This window comes from Bos indicus, chromosome 9, assembly GCF_029378745.1.
Source record: "Bos indicus isolate NIAB-ARS_2022 breed Sahiwal x Tharparkar chromosome 9, NIAB-ARS_B.indTharparkar_mat_pri_1.0, whole genome shotgun sequence".
Classification (NCBI taxonomy): domain Eukaryota; kingdom Metazoa; phylum Chordata; class Mammalia; order Artiodactyla; family Bovidae; genus Bos; species Bos indicus.
The window spans coordinates 2482789-2497262 of record NC_091768.1 but is presented as its reverse complement, the minus strand read 5'-3'; the positions used below and the strand labels follow the sequence as shown (position 1 = coordinate 2497262).

The 14474-nt window shown below is 36.9% G+C and overlaps 1 pseudogene; it reads left to right on the top strand.

Annotated features, from left to right (window-relative positions):
- The first annotated feature begins 909 nt into the window (after window positions 1-909).
- Window positions 910-4338, top strand: LOC139184875 (E3 ubiquitin-protein ligase Itchy homolog pseudogene; annotated as a pseudogene).
- The last annotated feature ends 10136 nt before the right edge of the window (window positions 4339-14474 follow it).

The window sequence follows — 14474 nt, the reverse complement described above, 5'->3', positions numbered from 1 at the left end:
AAGTCAAGTGGGGCTTAGAAAGCATCACTAAGAACAAAGCTAGTGGAGGTGATGGAATTCCAGTTGAGCTCTTTCAAATCCTGAAAGATGATGCTGTGAAAGTGCTGCACTCAATATGCCAGCAAATTTGGAAAACTCAGCAGTGGCCACAGGACTGGAAAAGGTCAGTTTTCATTCCAATCCCAAAGAAAGGCAATGCCAAAGAATGCTCAAACTAACTCTCACTATTTGCAGATGACATGATCCTCTACATAGAAAACCCTAAAGACTCCACCAGAAAATTACTAGAACTAATCAGTGATTATAGTAAAGTTGCAGGATATAAAATCAACACATAGAAATCCCTTGCATTCCTATACACTAATAATGAGAAAACATAAGGAAATTAAGGAAACAATTCCATTCACCATTGCAACGGAAAGAATAAAATAGGAATATATCTACCTAAAGAAACTAAAGACCTATATATAGAAAACTATAAAACACTGGTGAAAGAAATCAAAGAGGACACTAATAGATGGAGAAATATACCATGTTCATGGATTGGAAGAATCAATATAGTGAAAATGAGTATACTACCCAAAGCAATTTATAGATTCAATGCAATCCCTATCAAGCTACCAATGATATTCTTCACAGAGCTAGAACAAATAAGTTCACAATTTGTATGGAAATACAAAAAACCTTGAATAGCCAAAGCGATCTTGAGAAAGAAGAATGGAACTGGAGGAATCAACCTACCTGACTTCAGGCTCTATTACAAAGCCACAGGTATCAAGACAGTATGGTACTGGCACAAAGACAGAAATATTGATCAATGGAACAAAATAGAAAGCCTAGAGATAAATCCATGCACATATGGACACCTTATCTTTGACAAAGGAGGCAAGAATATACAATGGGGCCATCTTAGTCGAGGGTCTGAAGAGTAGCCGCCGCCCCGAGTCCTGGTAACATGCATTTAACTGTGGCCTTCTGGAGACAGCGCCTTAATCCAAAGAAGTGACTTCAAACGGTGAAAACTTCAGGTTTGCCTTCCTGTTGGTGATATGTCCGACAGTGGATCACAGCTTGGTTCAATGGGTAGTTTGACCATGAAATCACAACTTCAGATCACTGTCATTTCAGCAAAACTTAAAGAAAATAAAAAGAATTGGTTTGGGCCAAGTCCTTATGTGGAAGTCACAGTAGATGGACAGTCAAAGAAGACAGAAAAATGCAACAATACGAACAGTCCCAAATGGAAGCAGCCTCTTACAGTTATTGTCACCCCTATGAGTAAATTACATTTTCATGTGTGGAGTCACCAGACACTGAAATCTGATGTTTTGTTGGGAACTGCTGGATTGGATATCTATGAAACATTAAAGTCAAACAATATGAAACTTGAGGAAGTAGTTGTGACTTTACAGCTTGTAGGTGACAAAGAACCAGCAGAAACAATAGGAGATTTGTCAGTCTGTCTTGATGGGCTGCAATTAGAGTCTGAAGTTGTTGCCAATGGTGAAACTGCATGTTCAGAAAGTGCTTCACAGAATGATGATGGCTCCAGGCCCAAGGATGAAACGAGAGCAAACGCAAGTGGATCAGATGACCCTGAGGATGCAGGGTCTGGTGAAAACAGGAGGATCAATGGGAATAATTCTCCATCACTCTCAAATGGCGGTTTTAAACCTTCTAGGCCTCCAAGACCTTCACAACCACCTCCACCTACCCCACGTAGACCAGCATCTGTCAATGGCTCACCATCTACCACTTCTGAAAGTGATGGCTTTAGTACAGGCTCTCTGCCACCAACAAATACAAATTCAAGTACATCTGAAGGAGCAACATCTGGATTAATAATTCCTCTTACTATATCTGGAGGTGCAGGCCCTAGACCATTAAATCCTGTACCTCAAGCTCCCCTCCCACCTTGTTGGGAGCAGAGAGTGGACCAGCATGGGCGAGTTTACTATGTAGATCATATTGAAAAAAGAACAATGTGGGATAGACCAGAACCTCTACCTCCTGGCTGGGAGTGGCGGGTTGACAACATGGGACGTATTTATTATGTTGACCATTCACAAGAACAACAACGTGGCAGAGGCCAACCCTGGAATCAGTCCAGAACTATGAACAATGGCAGCTCCAGCGTAGTCAACTTCATGGAGCTATGCAGCAGTTTAACCAGAGGTTCATTTATGGGAATCAAGATTTGTTTGCTACATCACAAAATAAAGAATTTGATCCCCTGGGTCCCCTGCCGCCTGGATGGGAGAAGAGAACGGACAGCAATGGTAGAGTATATTCTGTCAACCACAACACTCGTATTACACAATGGGAAGACCCCAGAAATCAAGGTCAATTAAATGAAAAGCCCTTACCTGAAGGCTGGGAAATGAGATTCACGGTAGACGGAATTCCATATTTTGTGGACCACAATAGAAGAACAACCACCTATATAGATCCCCGCACGGGAAAATCTGCCTTCGAAAATGGACCCCAGATAGCCTATGTATGGGACTTCAAGGCAAAGGTTCAATATTTCCGTTTCTGGTGTCAGCAACTGGCCATGCCACAGCACATAAAGATTACAGTGACAAGAAAAACGTTGTTTGAGGATTCCTTTCAGCAGATAATGAGCTTCAGTCCTCAAGATCTGCGAAGACGTTTGTGGGTGATTTTTCCAGGAGAAGAAGGTTTAGATTATGGAGGTGTAGCAAGAGAATGGTTCTTTCTTTTGTCACATGAGGTGTTGAACCCAATGTATTGCCTGTTTGAATATGCAGGGAAGGATAACTACTGCTTGCAGATAAACCCCGCTTCTTACATCAATCCAGATCACCTGAAATATTTTCGTTTTATTTGCAGGTTTATTGCTATGGCTCTGTTCCATGGGAAATTCATAGACACAGGTTTTTCTTTGCCATTCTATAAGCGTATCTTGAATAAACCAGTTGGACTGAAGGATTTAGAATCGATTGATCCAGAATTTTACAATTCTCTCATCTGGGTTAAAGAAAACAATATTGAGGAGTGTGATTTGGAAATGTATTTCTCCATTGATAAAGAAATCTTAGGTGAAATCAAGAGTCATGATTTGAAACCCAATGGTGGCAATATTCTTGTAACAGAAGAAAATAAAGAAGAATATATCAGAATAGTAGCTGAATGGAGATTGTCTCGTGGTGTTGAAGAACAGACGCAAGCTTTCTTTGAGGACTTTAATGAAATTCTTCCCCAGCAGTATCTACAGTACTTCGATGCAAAGGAATTAGAGGTTCTTTTATGTGGGATACAAGAGATTGATTTGAATGATTGGCAAAGACATGCCATCTACCATCACTATACCAGGACAAGTAAACAAATCATGTGGTTTTGGCAGTTTGTTAAAGAAATCGATAATGAGAAGAGAATGCGACTTTTGCAGTTTGTTACTGGGACCTGCCGACTGTCAGTTGGAGGATTTGCTGACCTCATGGGGAGCAATGGGCCACAGAAGTTCTGCATTGAAAAAGTCGGGAAAGAAAATTGGTTGCCTAGACGTCATACCTGTTTTAACCGCCTGGACCTGCCACCCTACAAGAGCTATGAGCAACTGAAGGAAAAGCTGTTATTTGTTATTGAAGAAACAGAAGGCTTTGGACAAGAGTGAATTCTGAGAGCCTGCACCACCAAAGGACAAGAATTTATTTGCAACGTTTGTCCTTTTCCTTCTTTGCCTATTGCACACTTGTAAAATTGGACTGTGACTGTTTAGAGAGTTACCTTCAGTGTAAGTAAATTAATGTTATCATTGAGATTTATCTCCCAGTGATTCTGGGTTTCTTCTCAGTGTTTTCAGAAATCAGATCTGCAAATGACTTAGTCATAAACCTTACTTACCATGAGATTAACACAGCAATGAAATCTGCCTTGTCTTATTCCACTAGATTGTTTCCTTAACAAAAAATTTGTGTCTCAGAAGTCTCACTTAGGTTTTTTTTCTTTTAGAGATTCTGAAAATATTCAGGGAATTTCCATGGTAACTAAAATATGTAAGATCTACCTATTAAGCCTCGTGGAAAGAGGTATTTGTTTAAAACAGCCCAGCTTCTGGGGTTGTGAGCAAACTTCTGGCTTGTGCTCTCCCTCTTCTTTCAGCCTGGCCTGACTGTTGTTTTTCCTTTCTGGAGCATGAAATCCATGCATCATTTGATGTTATCCCTAGAAAAGAGATGCTAGACTCTTGTATCTCTCCACAAAGTAGTTTTGTGGAGAAGTTAGTCCCGGTCTGCAAATGACTTCATTTAGAAAGTTGATTGTTTTAATTGCCTTGCAAATACTAAACTTCACAAACAATACTGACACTATGCTGTCTTCACTGTAGAGAGAGAAAAAAAAAAAAAGCCAATTTTGGAAATTAATTTGGGTGAATTTATCGAAGGCCATTGACAGTTTTTGTATGTTCCTGTATATCAATTCCATCTTTAAATTTTATCATAATCCAACAATTCCAGTTACATTTAACTTCTGCTAAGGAGTTCAAATTAGAGTGCTTTCTTATCCAAGTAGAGGTCAATGAAAATATCTATAAAATCATTTTCATTTTCATTAGGGAGGAAGAGCTGTGGTACTGGTTAAAAAAGTGAGTAAATGCATTTACAGCAATACATTTCTAGTAACCATAGAAATGTATTGTCTGTGTGAATTAAAACTTCACAGATTGACAATTTATCTGACAAATGTTATAATAGTTACTTCCATTCTGTCTTGTCCTGATTTGAATTTTCTGTTCACTTCTAACAATTTTAACAGGTTTTTCCCATGACTATTTAACATTAGATTGCTCTATTAGTAACTGATTCATGCACTTTGACTTTCTCTGTGGTAATTTTTTTTAACTTAGCCTGCTTAGACTTAGCAAGATGACTGCTGTCAGAGGACAGAGGGAGAAAGCCTAAGCCAGCTGAGTGCCTATCATAACTGAACTCATAACCTAATATCTCATGAAATAGGGACTTTGGCAGGTTTCAGTAGCATAGCATGAAAAAGTAGCATTGAGCCAAAAATAAGCAAATAGCAAACCCTTGTTCTATTTGGAAAGGAAATGGTGGGTTTTGTCCCTAACTACTCTTATCTTGAAACAACGACAAAAAACATTTTTTAACTTGTATATCTGTATTCTAAAACACTGCCATCATAAAGCAGACATGTGAGTGAAAGGGTTGCCTCATCCAGAAGTCATTAGTGTGAAGGGAGAGATTGGGCTCCCCCCAGTCCTATCTTTATTTTGATTTTATTCTACATAGTCTAGGAAATGTACTATGGTCTCTAAAAGCCCTAGTTTTCAAAGTGACTCTGCCTTTTTGTTGGTAGGTGGCAAAAAACACTATTGCTTTGTCTTACAGAGCGAATGTCTGCCAACTACCCATTCATTATATGTCTGAACTTTGGTAATATATGGCTGTGGAGATTAAACCTTCTATAAAGACTTCCTATTGAGGTGAATGCTCATATTGAAATGTAGTTACCTACAATATTTACTAGAGATTTATGAGATTAAATTAAGAGATAATGTAAGAAAGTAGACTTTTTTGTTCTACATGCTTGATGATTCATTTAGGGACCTAGAAATATTGTGCAAAAATGTATAAATATCATCCAAAAGGCTTTCTGCCCTATATTTTTAAAACACAGAATAGTTATATATGAAGTAGTCCTGGCCCTAGTTCTATAGGGCTCGGCTACTAATATTTTTATGGAAGAAATGTTTAGTTCTGGAAAAGGTAAATGCTTGTATATATTTTTGCAGCCTGGGATCTCCCTTACTCCATTTCTTCCTTTAATTTAAATGGCCACATGTATATGTCTTTCCCTGCTGTGTTAGGAAAATGGGAGCTGGATTTCCCAAGAATCAGAGGTTATATAAAAATACTGCAGATAGACAGCAGACATAAATATCTACCAAATGCTATCTTAAATTTTGGTCCAAACTGATCATTTGGAAATAGACTTATTTTAAGTGTTTAATTAGAGCGATTTCTTAAATCTGAACTACATTGCTTTTGAGTCCTTTTTTTTTTGTAAGCATTGTAAATGCTAAAATATCCTGTTAATTTTTGTACTGCATGTTATGTTGAAATAAAAACAAAGTAAAATAAAAAAAAAGAATATAAAATTGATTAAAGACAATCCCTTTAACAAGTGGTGCTGGGAAAACTGGTCAACCACTTGTAAAAGAATGAAACTAGATTATTTCTAGTAATTTTCTGGTGGAATCTTTAGGGTTTTCTATGTAGAGGATCATGTCATCAATGACTATAGTAAAGTTGCAGGATATAAAATCAACACACAGAAATCCCTTGCATTCCTATACACTAATAATGAGAAAACAGAAAGAGAAATTAAGGAAAAATTCCATTCACCATTGCAACGGAAAGAATAAAATACTTAGGAATATATCTACCTAAAGAAACTAAAGACCTATATATAGAAAACTATAAAACACTGGTGAAAGAAATCAAAGAGGACACTAATAGATGGAGAAATATACCATGTTCATGGATTGGAAGAATCAATATAGTGAAAATGAGTATACTACCCAAAGCAATTTATAGATTCAATGCAATCCCTATCAAGCTACCAACGGTATTCTAGAACAAATAATTGTTCTAGAATAGCTCTAGAACAGAGCTAGAACAAATAATTTCACAATATGCATGCAAATACAAAAAAACCCTCGAATAGCCAAAGCTATCTTGAGAAAGAAGAATGGAACTGGAGGAATCAACCTGCCTGACTTCAGGCTCTACTACAAAGCCACAGTCATCAAGACAGTATGGTACTGGTGCAAAGACAGAAATATAGATCAATGGAACAAAATAGAAAGCCCAGAGATAAATCCACACACATATGGACACCTTATCTTTGACAAAGGAGGCAAGAATATACAATGGATTAAAGACAATCTCTTTAACAAGTGGTGCTGGGAAATCTGGTCAACCACTTGTAAAAGAATGAAACTGGACCACTTTCTAACACCATACACAAAAATAAACTCAAAATGGATTAAAGATCTCAACGTAAGACCAGAAACTATAAAACTCCTAGAGGAGAACATAGGCAAAACACTCTCCGACATACATCACAGCAGGATCCTCTATGACCCACCTCCCAGAATATTGGAAATAAAAGCAAAAATAAACAAATGGGACCTAATTAACCTTAAAAGCTTCTGCACATCAAAGGAAACTATTAGTAAGGTGAAAAGACAGCCTTCAGAATGGGAGAAAATAATAGCAAATGAAGCAACCAACAAACAACTAATCTCAAAAATATACAAGCAACTCCTACAGCTCAACTCCAGAAAAATAAACCACCCAATCAAAAAATGGGCCAAAGAACTAAATAGACATTTCTCCAAAGAAGACATACAGATGGCTAACAAACACATGAAAAGATGCTCAACATCACTCATTATCAGAGAAATGCAAATCAAACCCACTATGAGGTACCATTTCACACCAGTCAGAATGGCTGCGATCCAAAAGTCTACAAATAATAAATGCTGGAGAGGGTGTGGAGAAAAGGGAACCCTCTTACACTGTTGGTGGGAATGCAAACTAGTACAGCCACTATGGAGAACAGTGTGGAGATTCCTTAAAAAACTGGAAATAGAACTGCCTTATGATCCAGCAATCCCACTGCTGGGCATACACACTGAGGAAACCAGAAGGGAGAGAGACACGTGTACCCCAATGTTCATCGCAGCACTGTTTATAATAGCCAAGACATGGAAGCAACCTAGATGTCCATCAGCAGATGAATGGATAAGAAAGCTGTGGTACATATACACAATGAAGTATTACTCAGCCATTAAAAAGAATACATTTGGATCAGTTCTAATGAGGTGGATGAAACTGGAGCCTATTATACAGAGTGAAGTAAGCCAGAAGGAAAAACATAAACACAGTATACTAACGCATATATATGGAATTTAGAAAGATGGCAACAATAACCCGGTGTACGAGACAGCAAAAGAGACACTGATGTATAGAACAGTCTTATGGACTCTGTGGGAGAGGGAGAGGGTGGGAAGATTTGGGAGAATGGCAAAGAAACATGTAAAATATCATGTAGGAAACGAGTTGCCAGTCCAGGTTCGATGCACGATGCTGGATGCTTGGGGCTGGTGCACTGGGACGGCCCAGAGGGATGGTATGGGGAGGGAGGAGGGAGGAGGGTTCGGGATGGGGAACACATGTATACCTGTGGCGGATTCATTTTGATATTTGGCAAAACTAATACAATTATGTAAAGTTTAAAAATAAAATAAAATTAGAAAAAAAAAAAAAAAAAAGAATGAAACTAGAACACTTTCTAACACCATACACAAAAATAAACTCAAAATGGATTAAAGATCTGAACATAAGACTAAAAACTATACAACTCCGAGAGGAGAACATAGGCAAAACAGTCTCTGACATACATCACAGCAGGATCCTCTATGATCCACCTCCCAGAATATTGGAAATAAAAGCAAAAATAAACAAATGGGACCTAATTAAACTTAAAAGCTTCTGCACAACAAAGGAAACTATTAGCAAGATGAAAAGGCAGCCTTCAGAATGGGAGAAAATAATAGCAAATGAAGCAATGCACAAACAACTAATCTCAAAAATATACAAGCAACACCTACAGCTCAACTCCAGAAAAATAAATGACCCAATCAAAAAATGGGCCAAAGAACTAAATAGACATTTCTCCAAAGAAGACATACAGATGGCTAACAAACACATGAAAAGATGCTCAACATCACTCATTATCAGAGAAATGCAAATCAAACCCACTATGAGGTACCATTTCACGCCCGTCAGAATGGCTGCGATCCAAAAGTCTACAAGCAATAAATGCTGGAGAGGATGTGGAGAAAAGGGAACCCTCTTACCCTGTTGGTGAGAATGCAAACTAGTACAGCCACTATGGAGAACAGTGTGGAGATTCCTTAAAAAACTGGAAATAGAACTGCCTTATGATCCAGCAACTCCACTGCTGGGCATACACACTGAGGAAACCAGAAGGGAGAGAGACACGTGTACCCCAATGTTCATCGCAGCACGGTTTATAATAGCCAGGACACGGAAGCAACCTAGATGCCCATCAGCAGATGAATGGATAAGAAAGCCGTGGTACATATACACAATGGAGTATTACTCAGCCATTAAAAATAATATATTTGAATCAGTTCTAATGAGGTGAATGAAACTGGAACCTATTATACAGAGTGAAGTAAGCCAGAAAGAAAAACACCAATACAGTATACTAACGCATATATATAGAATTTAGAAAGATGGTAACAATAACCCGGTGTACGAGATGGCAAAAGAGACACTGATGTATAGATCAGTCTTGTGGACTCTGTGGGAGAGGGAGAGGGTGGAAAGATTTGGGAGAATGGCATTGAAACATGTGTAATATCATGTATGAGACGAGTCGCCAGTCTAGGTTCGATGCACAATGCTGGATGCTTGGGGCTGGTGCACTGGAACGGCCCAGAGGGAGGGTATGGGGAGGGAGGAGGGAGGAGGGTTCAGGATGGGGAGCATGGGTATACCTGTGGTGGATTCATTTTGATGTTGGGCAAAACTAATACAATATTGTAAGTTTAAAAATAAAGTAAAATAAATAAAATAAACACAAGTAATAAATTTCACATGTGCACACAGACACACACTTCAGTCTTCCCTTCATCATTTATTTTAAAATAAAGTATAATTTAATTAAGCCATATTGACTTTGTCCTTTTTTAAAGATATTTAAAATAATTAGCCTCTAATTAAAATAAATAAATTTAAAATACATATATACTTTATTTTAATATTTATGAAACAGTCTTTCTAGAAACTCTGACACCACTACTTGTGAATGCTTAATGACTTAAATCTATAAATATGCCAGAAAACATTGCCTCAAATTAACACAAACACTCTTAGTCATTTTACCATGCTTCAGATTTTGAAAGATTACTGATTGTATTTCCAAAATAGTAGGGCTGCACCTTCTTCTCAGTTTAAAAATAGAAACCCAGTTGAAGTGAGCTTTCTGATTGTGTCTAGTCTTTGTGATTGTAAACATGCATGTAGCATCATGTAATAAGTGGTCTTTTGTGACTAGTTTATCACATTTAGCATAGTGTTTTCAAGGTTTATGTTGCAGTATTTCATTTCTTTTTTATAGCCAATAGTATTACATCGTATAATTATAATACATTTATGTATCTTGTTCTTCATCTTATAGACATTTAGATTGCCTACTTTTTAAACTATTATGCCCAAATATGTGTATGCACATACATTTCCAATTCTTTGAGTATTTAGCTAGCAGTAGAATTCTTGGATTGTCTGATAACTTTATGTTTTACTTTTAGAGGGCAGTTACAAAGTATTTTCAAAGAGAATTCACAATCCCATCAAAGATATGTGAGTGTATCAGTTTCTTCATATCCTTGTTGTATTACTAATTTTTTTTTTTTATTTCTAATTCTAATAATTTAAATTTCTTTATTTTTCTCCTGGTCAATCTAATTCAGTGTCTATCTTTTGAGAGAAGAAAATTGGAGTTTCATTATTTTTACCAGTTTCTTCTTGTTTTCTATTCCATTAATCTCATGATTTCCTTCTTCTGGTTCTAGGCTTCTTTTTATTTTTATAGTTTCTTAAGTTGGATGGTAACATTACTGATTTAAAAATCTCTATTCTTTTGAAATGCCAGTATATACAAATATATACATTTTACTCTAAACACTGCTTTAGCTACAATTTATGTGTTGGTTTTTTTGTTGTTGTTATTTTGTGTGTTTATTTTTATGTATCTCAGAATATTCTCTAATTTCCAATGTGATTTCTTCTTTGGCTCACTGATTATTTACAAGTATGACAATTAATTTTCACATATTTGTGAATTCCTCACATTTCCTTTTGATATTAATTTCCATTTTTATTTATTGTGGTCAGAAAACACAATTTGTATGAATTTAATCCTTTTGAATTTACTGAAGCTTATTTTATGACCTAACATATGGTCTATAAGGGAGAATGTTCTATACGTACTTGAGAAGAATGTATATTGTACTGTTGTTGAATAAAATGTCACATAGTTTCTCTTTTAGTCCTGGTGGATATAAGTTGGCCCAGTGTTCTATCCTTTTTGTCTCCTGTCAAGTCATCCTATCCATTACCAAAATAGGATATTGAACTTTACAATTATTATTGTTGAATTTTTTATTTATTCTTTCAATCTCTTATTTTGCTTTGTAAGATTCAGGCTCCACTTTCAGGTGTGTATATGATATTAATTGTTAGATCTTACAGATAAATATGGAAGAGGTGATGGCAAACCACTCTTGCCTGGAAAATCCCTTGGACGGGGGAGCCTGGTAGGATGCAGTTCATGGGGTCGCTGAGAGTCAGACATGATTGAGCGACTTCACTTTCACTTTTCACTTTCATGCATTGGAGAAAGAAATGGCAACCGACTCCAGTGTTCTTGCCTGGAGAATCCCAGGGACAGAGGACCCTGGTGGGCTGCCCTCTATGGGGTCACACAGAATCGGACAAGACTGAAGTAACTTAGCAGCAGCAGCACAAATAGATATACATATTTTTAATTACAAATATTGTCTTTTATCTTGAGTACATTTTTTTTGTCTTAATTTTTTTTTTGCCTGATACTGTTATAGCTGACTTAGCTCTGATGATTATTGATTGCATAGTATACATTTTTCTATCCTTTTATTTTCAATGTATTTGTGTGTTTGAATGTTAAATTTCTCTCTTCTAGTTAGCATACAATTAGAGTATTTTTTAAAGATATTCTGCCACCCTCTACCTTTTTGTTAGATTATTTGTCAATTTACATTTACAGTGATTACTGATATAATCATTAAAATGCCTAGTTGTTGATGTGACCCGTGATGGAAATAAAGTCTGATGCTATAAAGAAAAATATTGCATAGGAACCAGGAATGCTAGATCCATGAATCAAGGTAAATTGTAAGTGGCCAAACAGATGGAGTCAGTGAACTAAATTAGATCAGAATGGGTGAATTTAACTCAATTAACCATTAAATCTATTACTGTGGGAAAGAACTCCTTAGAAGAAATGGAGTGGCCATCATAGTCCACAAACAGTCTGAAATTCAGTACTTGGGTGAAATATCAAAAATGACAGAATGATCTCTGTTCGATTCCATGGCAAACCATTCAATATCACAGTAATCCAACTCTATGCCCCATCCACTAATGGCAAAGAAGCTGAAGTTCACTGATTCTATGAAGACCTACAAGAACTTCTAGAGCTAACATCAAGAAAAGATATCCTTTTCATTATTCGGGACTGGAATGCAAAAGTAGGAAGTCAGAAGAGACCTGGTGTAACAGGCAAACTTGGCTTTGGAGTACAAAATGAAGCAGGACAAAAGCTAACAGAGTTTTGTTATGAGAACACACTGGTCATAGCAAATACCCTCTTTCAACAGCACAAGATACAAGTTTAAGCATGGACATCACCAGATGGTCAAAAATGAAATCAGATTGATTATATTTTTTGCAGCTAAAGATGGAGAAGCTCTATACAGTCAGCAAAACAAAACTGGGATTGACTGTGGCTCAGATCATGAATTCATTACTGCAAAACAGTCTTAAATAGAAAAAAATATGGGATCCATGGATTGCAGCACACAAGGCTTCCCTGTCCATCACCAGCTACAGGAGTTTGCTTAAACTTATGTCCATCGAGACAGTGAAGCCACCCAACCATCTCATCTTCTGTCCCACCTTCTCCTTCTTTCTTGAAACTTTCACAGCATCAGAGTCTTTTCCAAAAAGTCAGTTCTTTGCATCAGGTGGCCAAAGTATTGGAGCTTCAGCTTCAGCATCAATCCTTCCAATGAATATTCAGAGTTGATTTCCTTTATGATTGACTGGTTTGATTTTCCAGGCAGAGTACTGGAGTGGGGTGCCATTGCCTTCTCCAAGTAGTTATCTAGTGATTTAAAATATGTTTAAAATTTTCCTTGAATCAGCAACTCTTCCAGCCTTTACTGAGAGACTGTGTGTGTGTGTGGCAAGGCATGAGTTCAACATGCCTCAGACGATTTACAGTTCTGTTATATTACTGAATTACTGCTTGCAGTGAGTCTAGGAGATTGAGGTTTTCTCATGCCTTTCTTAGGCCACTGCACAAACTTTCTTGTTGCATCATTTTCTACTTTCCCAGGAATGTATCTAGTACCTCTATGAGTATCTCATTCCCTACCTTTTAAGTATATTGGTCAGAATTTAATCAGCCTGAACTGAGATCAGCACCTGAAGCAATTGCACCTGAAGCAATCATCTCTGATTGTGTTTAACAAATGCACTTTATGTAGGGTTTTTAAAAACAGTGAGCTTTGATTTAGGTGAAATAAAGTCTATCCATAAGCCTGAAACATCCAGACAGTTGCCAGATCAATTTTATTGGTAACATTCCCTGGGGAGAAACTTTTATTTGAGTTCCAAACTTCTTCTGCCCCTGCCTTCCCTAATAGCTATTAGGCCATTGATTTCACATATGTCTTAATTGTAATGCAGTTGGTTTTCCGATACTTTACAGAGCTTGGAAGAAGGAAGGAGAAAAGTACAAGATAAACAATCACAAAGTTGGCTGACTTATGAGACTTAGCCATTTTCCTTGAATAAATACTCTTCCAATTGTTACAATTCTTCAGCATATTTCCAGAATTCTAAAAGAGTTGAGTTTGACTCTGTTTCCCAGTTTTCTTTTTTTTTTTTCTTTTTTAATGTAAGAATAGATTTTCAGAAGTCTTTCTCAGACATAAATGAAGTGACTCCACTAAATTATATTGTGTATTACTGAGAGAGAGTGGAAGTTCTAGATTCAGGGTGTCAGGATATAGAATATAAAGTTTGGTTCTGTTGGTAATGATGAGTATGATTAGGATAAGGAAGTTTACTCGTGATACAAAGCTTCCAGTTTCCTTATCCAGAAAGTGGAAATAATAATAGTAATGTCTCATAGACTTATGGTGACAATTAAATAAAATCTGAATGTAAAGCACACAGTTCATTTCTTGAATATAGTAAACTCTAAATAACACTGGTTTTTACTATTCTCATCATTTCTCTTACTTTCAAAATATATGTATGAATAAGATTAGAGTGGGTTTTCTCAAGTGGAACTAGTGGTAAAGAACCTGTTTAAAATGCAGAAGTCATAAGAGACACGGGTCAGATTCTTGGGTTGGGAGGATCTCTAGAGGCAGGAATGACAACTCACTCTAATATTCTTGCCTGGAGAATCTCCATGGACAGAGGAGCCTGGAGAGCTATAGTCATAGGCAAGAGTAAGACACAACTGAAGTGATTTATCATGCAGGCATGCAAGGTTAAAGAAGTATCTTATAATGATGAATCCTTGGAATCATACAGATATCAATTCATCATCAGTTCAGT